The sequence below is a fragment of the Pseudophryne corroboree genome, chromosome 1 (genome assembly GCF_028390025.1).
Source record: "Pseudophryne corroboree isolate aPseCor3 chromosome 1, aPseCor3.hap2, whole genome shotgun sequence".
Classification (NCBI taxonomy): Eukaryota; Metazoa; Chordata; class Amphibia; order Anura; family Myobatrachidae; genus Pseudophryne; species Pseudophryne corroboree.
In genome coordinates this window covers 733021543-733030560 of record NC_086444.1, presented here as the reverse complement: position 1 = coordinate 733030560, position 9018 = coordinate 733021543, and the positions used below count along the sequence as shown (strand labels likewise).

General features: G+C 42.5%; 1 pseudogene; it reads left to right on the top strand.

Annotated features, from left to right (window-relative positions):
* The first annotated feature begins 831 nt into the window (after nucleotides 1-831).
* Nucleotides 832-950, top strand: LOC134934591 (5S ribosomal RNA; annotated as a pseudogene).
* Nucleotides 951-9018: the final 8068 nt, after the last annotated feature.

Below are 9018 nucleotides of genomic sequence, written 5' to 3'. Positions count from 1 at the left end.
GCTTGATTATACAGCAAATTTTTAGATCTGTGTAGCACATTTATATATTCTTATCAGAGTGCTGATAACTGGAAGTCCACTGCCGTTCTGTGTATATTCTGCACAGACCGCAATCCTTGATACGCTTTATATTAATCTGTTGTATGTTATTCTATGTCATTTGGACCTGTGTAGCACACACACAGCTCTTTGCTACAGCACTACTGTCTAATAACTTAACATTTACAGCCCAAATTTTCTTTTCATTTATTTTTTTATCTTTTCTTTTCATCCCTTTTCTTCTTCCCTGATTTTTCCTAAATCAATATCTGTTAAAGTATCCATACCATTATGCTAAGTTTTTTTCCAGCGGAGGCCAGTATATTGTCTGATAATTATCCTACTCATCGTGAGCCTCAGCATGTTCTTTGAATTTCTAACTTTACCCTAATATGCACGATAAATACCTATGTGATTTTCTAAATCAATGTTTAATTATTAGTAATTTTTTTTCACTTCAATTTCTGACTAGTCTTTTGTGATGATATATACATTTTTTTGACAGTTCAACCCAGCATATCTTTTATACCTCTTGCTCATACTTCATTATTGCTTCATGGACTCTCATCTGCGATTCACGGAGCACAATACCACAGAAGTGGGATTTGTTGAGCTGTGTCTAACGCAGAAAGCAGATCCATCTATTACGCTATACTGATTCATTCCTTTTCTCTCCTATATACTATTTTCATTTCCTTTTTCCTCTTCCCCTTCTTTTTCTGTCTCCCTTTTTTCCTCTTTCTTCCGTTTCCTACATAGGTGCACTCTCATTGGTGTACTATCATAAAAATTCTCTACTATCATACCACGCTGCCAATGCCCGATCTCGTCTGATCTTGGAAGCCAAACAGCGTTGGGCCGGGTCAGTACCAGGAGAGGAGACTTCCTGCGAATACCCGGTGTTGTAGAGTTGGGACCATTTCCCTTCACATGTGTTTGCGACGCCAACAGCAGTATCACCACTAACTCTCTTTTCCCCTTTCCTTTTCCTTTTTGAGGCCTACTACTAATTTTTGTGGCTTACGTCAGAAAGTCTAGCTCATTTGAATGCAGGAGACCAACCAATTTCGAATTAAGTAGCCCAAGTAGGTCTTACTTATCAAATAACTCTCATGATCACTCTTTGGTTCCATTAACACAGATATTCTGTGCTGGTCAGGGGAATTGGGGGTAAGACGAATCAATGTCTACAACCATTCCAATTACCTAGTGTGATTAAACAGACCAGAACATTTTATTAATTCTAATTATCACATTTCTTTCTTTGATATGGATCATTTATATGGGTATCTTCATTATAAATGTCAACATTAAAAGTTATGTTTTAAGTATCTCTCTCTACATGTTATAGGAATTTTCCTTTCCTTTCAAGAGTGCGCCCACACAAGAGCCTTCTTTCTCTCCCTTCCTTTTAGCCTTAGATAAACACTCAGACTATATAGCTACCTGGTTTCTTTGGATTGACTTTAAAACCACTAAGACCTATGCTGACTATGCACCCTGAATACACACTAATGATGGAGGTTGTTGGGGCCCCCGCAGTGCCCTCTAAATGTTTTACGTTTGTGGCCTATATACTCTCCCCCCCCCCCCATTCCTCTTCTCCCTTTTCCCTTCTTCCCCTTGTCCTCCTCTCTTTGTTTGTTTCCAAATGTTTACTACCTCACACTTTGTTTAAATACTGTGTTGCTAAGCGATATTGTTACGGGGTTGCTCTTTATTTCAGATTCTGTGACTTCTGCTGAACGGTACACAGTTTGAGATAATATATATGAATCTGTTAATCTTTCCTTTTCGCAACCATTTACTGATGTTTTATAACTACAGTTGATAAGATACGAGACTGTTGTCTACGTTCTACTTTTGATATGTTTGTTGACATATTTGGAAAATGTTCTATATTGCAAAATGAAAATAAAGAATTAAAAAAAAAAAAAAAAAAGATCCTCACCATCCCTCCAAATAAAAAGCACATCATCGATAAAACGATGCCAGGACACCAGGCCCGTCACCAGCACGCCATCCTGCCATATCACTTGGTCTTCCCAATAGGCCATATATAGATTGGCGTAACTGGGGGCGAACCTGGTGCCCATAGCGGTGCCCACACACTGTAGATAAAAAGACCCCTAAAATAAAAAATAATTATTTGTAAGGATAAAATTAATACTATCTAAAATAAATTTCTTTAAATTAGAATCTAAAGTGCTTTTATCCAGAAAGTTGGACACTGCTACCAAACGCTTTTCTCTATTTATAATGGTATAAAGTGTGCTTACATCAGCACTGCAAAGTAAATCACCCTCCTGCCAATTATATAAAGATAGTTTCCTTAAAATATCACCGGTATCTCGTAAATAGGCTTTTGTTTCTAATACTAAGGGTTGAAGGTAGTAATCAACCATAGCGGAAAGATTACTTGTGATACTATTGCAGCCGGAAATAATAGGTCTTCCCGGATGGTGGAGGGGGTCCTTGTGCACTTTCGGGAGAACATATATTCAAGGGATAGTTGGTTCTTTTATATTTAAAAAGTCGAACTCATTCTTATTGATAACTTTTTTATTAAGAGCATCAGTAGTTAACTCTAAAAGTGCTTTATTGATTCTTAAGGTAGGGTCATTCTTGAGTTTTTTTATATGTATCACCGTTTCCCAATTGTTTATTTATTTCCCCTATATATGCATCCCGTGTTAATAAGACCACCCCTCCACCCTTATCTGCAGGTTTTATAATTAACGAACTATCATCTTTGAGTGTTTTTAATGCACTGAACTCTTTTTTGGACAAATTGCACTGTTTATTCCTATGGAAATTACTACCTTTATTTTTCTGTTCCCTTTGTGTTATTTTATTAATTTCCTCACATACCACATTATTAAAGCAGTCTAAGAAACTACCTTTAAAATTTGAGGGGTAAAAAGTGGATGGTGGTTTGAATCTAGAGGAATTAGTGGATTCAATACTTTGTGTGCCGTCTTCTCTCTCTTTATTTAGAAAGAAACGTTTAATAGTCAGCTTTCTTATGTATTTCTGCACATCGATAAATAAATTAAAAGAATTAGGGTGAAACGATGGGGCAAATTGGAGTCCTTTTTGGAGGACTCTCAACTCTTCCTCAGTCAGCTCTCTATCTGTAAGATTAAACACTTTCTCCTTAGCTGAATCAGTACCATCAGTTACATTACTATTTGCAGTTAACAAAGTACTAGGTTTTTTTCTATGGGACTTAGATTTATGTTTTTGTTTATGTTTTTGACCTGCTCTTTTTCCCCTCTTCGTTTTCTTTGTATTAATAGCTAGTATTTGTTCCTCCTTGGGGTCCTGCGGTCCCATAAAAAAGAAGACCGTTCAAATTCATAAGATTTCTGCTGTTCCTGGTTTTCTAAAGCTGAGAATCTATTCGGATAGTTAAACCGAGTATAATCAGAGTTTATTCTTTCCCGCTTATTATTTCCCCAATCTCTAGCTATATTGTCCCGTCTATTATGACCTGTTTGCGCCCAAGAATTATAGTTGTTCCTATATTGATCACCCCTAGTGTCCCATTTTAGGTGATGTTGTTTATTATTCCTATTATCCTGATCATTTCTATATTCATTAGGGTGTCTAGATTTATTAGCAACCTCTCGCCTTCTATTATCCTGATAGTTTCTATGTTCATCAGGGTATCTAGGGTTCTTAACGGCCTCTCGCCTGTGATGATTAATTCTCTATTTTTTAGGAGGGATAACATATTCATCAACCTGTGAGCTGGATTGTGCCATGGTAGAACATGGCGTATCGTCCAGAGCCACTGGAAGATTAATATCCCTAAAAAACTTTTTCTGTTTTTTCTCCCTCAACTCTTTAGTATTTTTATTTATTTTAAATAACAGATCTTTCTCATATGAGACAAAATCATCTAAATCCTTAAAAGGATGTACCATGGATTGTAATAGACTAATTTCGTCGTTAAGTTTCTTCAGGAGGGTGGTTCTCTCCCTTATAATTAAATCAACCAAGGACTGAGAACAACTCTCCAAAATAGCGTTCCATTCATTTTTAAAAATATCATCACTAGTACCAAATGATGGTTGTTTGTTAATTTTTAATCCTTTCGGAACAATACGAGAGGCTTGATACTATTCCAGGGTGGCTACCTCCCACCACAACTTGTTTTCTTTAATCATAACTGTCTCTAGTTTCTTAAATACTGACCCTAAGTCATCGTCGCATAGCTGAGGATCATCACCACGTTTAGTAAATGTATTTTTAACCATCTGGTTCCAACTGAACGATAAGTAGGCAGTCACTGACCTGCAGTGCCGCCTACTTCTTCCCCATCACTGCTGGCTGGGCTGCCCCTCTCACCCCGGCAGCGGTGGTAAAGAAGTGGGAGGAGGTTTAGGGGCAGCTGCAGCAGTCTATCACTGCTGCCTAGCTGCCCCTGCCAACCCGGTATCCAGAGGCAGGGAGTCTGTTAAGATGTCAGCGGGCAGCGAGAGCTTAGAGCCGGCCCCCCCTAATCTACAGGTGGAGCTGTCTTACTAACAGGAGTCGGGAGCAGGAGCTGCTCCCGGACTGCTGCAGCAGTTCATTATTGTCGGTCTGCCCATCAGCCAAGCATTATCAGCAGCGGAGCGGGTAGAGGACCGCACCTGTAGCTGCATGTCTCACTACCACATTCCCACCTCGCTGGCACCAGCGATCACGGTGTCCCCTAGTTTGGCACCCTCCCCCCCACAGTGCCACCCCATCATGACTGCCCAGTGTAATATCCCACCATGTCACTCACCGCATCACCTGCCATGCCATTCCTCTGCCTCACCATGCCAACCCACAGTGCCACCCTATCATGACATCCCAATACACAATAACACCAGGCTATCACACCACGTCGTCAGGTGCAGGGTACCTGTTTATTAGAAAAGAGGGCAATACCAGGTGACAACCAATCACTGTGCTTCAAGTAACTGTGAGGAATAAAAACACAGGGGGCATTTACTAACAGAAATATGCAGAGGCACGAAGCACATGACATTCAGCTATTTATGAAGTATCATTGCTCCACGCTGCTCCCATTATGCATTTTAACCCAACTGATAAAATTATTGCGAAATCATTTTACTGCCAACTGAAACTGGAATTAATTCAATATTACGCATAGTTGGAGCTCCGCCAAGTATGTCCAAAAATCTACGGCTACGGCAGTGTCCACGTTACTATATTATAACTGGCACCACCCGTGTAGGATTCAGCTCATTCACGCCATGCATTTCTGCCAAGCAAGTCTCATAACCTGTCAGTCCCTCTATGCCTACCGTGTCACAGACGCTTATTTCAGGTGGGGGGGGGCTTCTGCTGAGGGGTGACGGAGAGTATGGGAGACGGATATGGGATTCCGCTGCAAGGACTGTGTGCCCCATATTTTAATGCCCCTGTATTCATTTTCCCATCACCATTATTGTAATAATATAATAAATATAAAACCACTTATATACAGAGCACCTACTGTATGTGCCAGATGTATTATACAACAATTACAGTGCTGGTTATGTACGCAGAATACCCGTCTTCCCCCATCAGACGGGACCTTCTCTCATCTACAGAAACTGTTTTACCCAACCATGTCTGACCCCAGAGGATTACAAGAAAGGACCTTATTTTTTTAATTTAGTTTTATTTTACACTTTAAATTGAAATCCAGTAAGGCCAGACTGCAGCAGTCTGGTTCATGAAGTAACCATCCAAATTACTGGAATTTCCACGAAGGACACTTGGTAAACCCCACTGGTCAACAACGCTGGGCTGTTGTAGGTGGCATGTGGCTGTGAATGTAAACCCACGCCAGTCATGCAACATTAATCTGTAGGTAGGCTGCCTGAGAAAGGCAGGCTCTGTACACAGGTCGGGAGACAGAAAGCCATTAAGGCCCATACACACTGGGCGATTTTGAGCTGAGAGCAGGTCACTTTTGGTGTGTTGAGCTGCTTTCAGCTCAAAGCCGCCCAGTGTGTATGCACAAGCGATGAGAGGTGAGCGCTGATACGCGCTCCCGCTTCATCGCTGGCAGCCGCCGTTCATCTACTGGTATTACCAGTAGATGAACAGTGGGGTGAGTGTCTTTCCATAGCATCCTGCTATTGAAAACCTTTCACCCTGGGAGTGGGATAATATGCCCTCCGACTCCCACTCACAAACTCCCATAGACGTAGATCCAGTGGCCACATTACTCCACATGGTATCTTGGAACGTAGAGGGCCTTAATCACCCGGTCAAACGGAAAAAAGTGCTGGCTCATTTGAAACGTTTGTCTCCCCAGATTGTATTTTTACAAGAGACACACTGGTTGGATGATCCTAGACACACCCTCCGTGCCCCGTGGATAGGGAGTTGCATATCTTCTCCCTATCACACGAAATCTAGGGGTGTGGCGATTTTAATCCATGCCAACCTACAACACTCAATCCTCAGAAAACAGCTTGACCCAGAGGGCAGATTTTTATTATTAGATATAAACATACAAAACACGACATACACTCTCCTTAACGTATATGCACCAAATACCTCACCAGATTCTTTTTTTGCAGATCTGCTATCGACCCTTATAACCTGGGGAGGCCAAAACTTGATAGTTGGCGGAGATTTTAACACGGTCGTCGACCCATCCATGGACAGATCCAGGGTAAGTGCTACTACCTCTACTCCCCACACCCACTTGCTCTCCTCCTTCTGTACCCAACTAAACCTCCTAGACCCGTGGAGAATACTCCACCCCACCCAAAAAGACTATTCCTTTTATTCCCACCCCCATTCATCCCACTCCAGAATCGACTACATCTTTACCGGCACCAATCTCCTACCCAAAATCACCTATACATCTATCGAGAATATTATCATCTCGGACCATGCCCCTATATCTCTCCATCTCCAACTAGGATTACCACAACGCACCGCCTTGAGATGGCGATTTCCAGCCTACCTCCGCCAGTCTACTGATTTTATGCTTCACCTCAAACAGTCCTGGCATAACTACACCTCAGACAATAGCGATCAACAATTAGATTCACCAATCTTTTGGGGGGCGGCAAAGGCCGTCCTTAGGGGACACATTATGTCCTATACACACGCCAAACGGAAAATTTTTTCCTCCCAACTACACGCCCTGAGCTCCACTCTCACCTCAACATACCGCAGCTACACACAACACGACACCCCCGCCCACAAAGAGGCGTACCTCTCAGCCAAGCTTGTATATGATACATTTCTCACGGAACGGGCTCAGCTTTCCTATGACTATCAGCGGAATAGACTCCACAGATGGGGTAACAAATCAGGCAAATTATTAGCAAATTTAATCAAAGGACCCAAATCTCGTAACTGGGTCAACGCGATCATGCATGCGGACAAACTGACCACCACTCCTGACCTCATTTGTTCAGAATTTAGAAATTTCTACCAATCTTTATATACTAAAGGCCCTGATGATCCTGCTGCCAACCAATCATTTTTGAAGGAAGCAGACCTCCCCATTTTGACCCAAGAGGAGAGGGACTCCCTAGATAAACCGATAACAGTGGAGGAGGTGGTGGAGGTCATCAAGACCCTACCAAACAACAAAAGCCCCGGCCCAGATGGATACGGAGCGGAATTTTACAAAATATTAAGAGACGAACTCGCCCCTACCCTCACATCACTCTATAACCATATTCTCACCTCTAAACAGATCCCCATTAGGTTTAACGAAGCCACAATTATTGTCATACCAAAACCAGGCAAAGACCCCTCCCTGCCTGGGTCCTACAGACCGATCTCACTCCTTAATCAAGACTTTAAGGTCCTCACCAAACTGATGGCCAATCGACTACAGCTATGCCTTTCCCGTATTATATCGCCAGCGCAGATGGGATTTCTTAAACATAGACAATCAGTGCGAGGCATCAGAGTGGCGCTGGCAGCCATTACTCACTCCCACACCAATAATATCACAGACAACATCCTAATCAACCTGGACGCTGAAAAAGCTTTCGACAAGATCGCCTGGCCTCACTTAACAAGAGTTCTACTCTACCAGCGATTTGGCGAGACGTTTCGGGGACTGGTTGACTCTCTCTACATTAATCCATCTGCGCAGGTGATAGTTAACAATACCCCCTCCCCACCCTTTCTCCTAGAGAGAGGAACTAGACAGGGTTGCCCCCTTTCCCCCCTCCTCTTCAACATCGCCCTAGAACCCCTTATACGATATATCACCAACTTACCCACCTTTCGTGGTATAAAAATTGGCAACAGGGAAATTAAACTTATGGCGTTTGCAGACGACATCCTTATACTTACCTCCAACCCACGACAGTCGATAACAGCACTACAAGAAGCTATTGACCGCTTTTCCTCTTTTGCAGGCTTCACCGTCAATTTCGACAAGTCGGAAGCATTGGCCATATTTCCCCAGATTACTAAAGGCTGGGATACCCCCTTCCCATTCCGATGGGCTAGCACCCACATTACATATCTAGGCATCATACTACCCGCTGACCCCACCCGTCTATACACCGACAACATCCACCCAATTCTCATTAAGATCCAGACAGAACTCACGCTATGGCAAACACTACCCTTAAATCTCTTGGGGCGCTGTAATCTAGTCAAGATGGTTAGTTTCCCCAGACTGCTCTACGTTCTGCAGATGTTGCCCATCATACTCTCAAAAGTTGATGTATCTCATCTCAATTCCTCGATCTCGAAATTTATCTGGGCCAATAAACGACCCAGGATAAGTCTTTTTAAGTTAACCCAAACAATACAAAATGGAGGGGTGAATCTGCCGAGCGTGGAGCAATACAACCATGCTTGTCTCCTCCGATTCGCCATGGACTGGATCCACGGAACGTCTACTTTTACCGACTCATTAGTCGACTCCCAATTCTGTGCCCCCCTATCCCTCAGCTACATCCTCCATGCAAACAAATCGGAAATATCTAACCTTCATTTGGATAA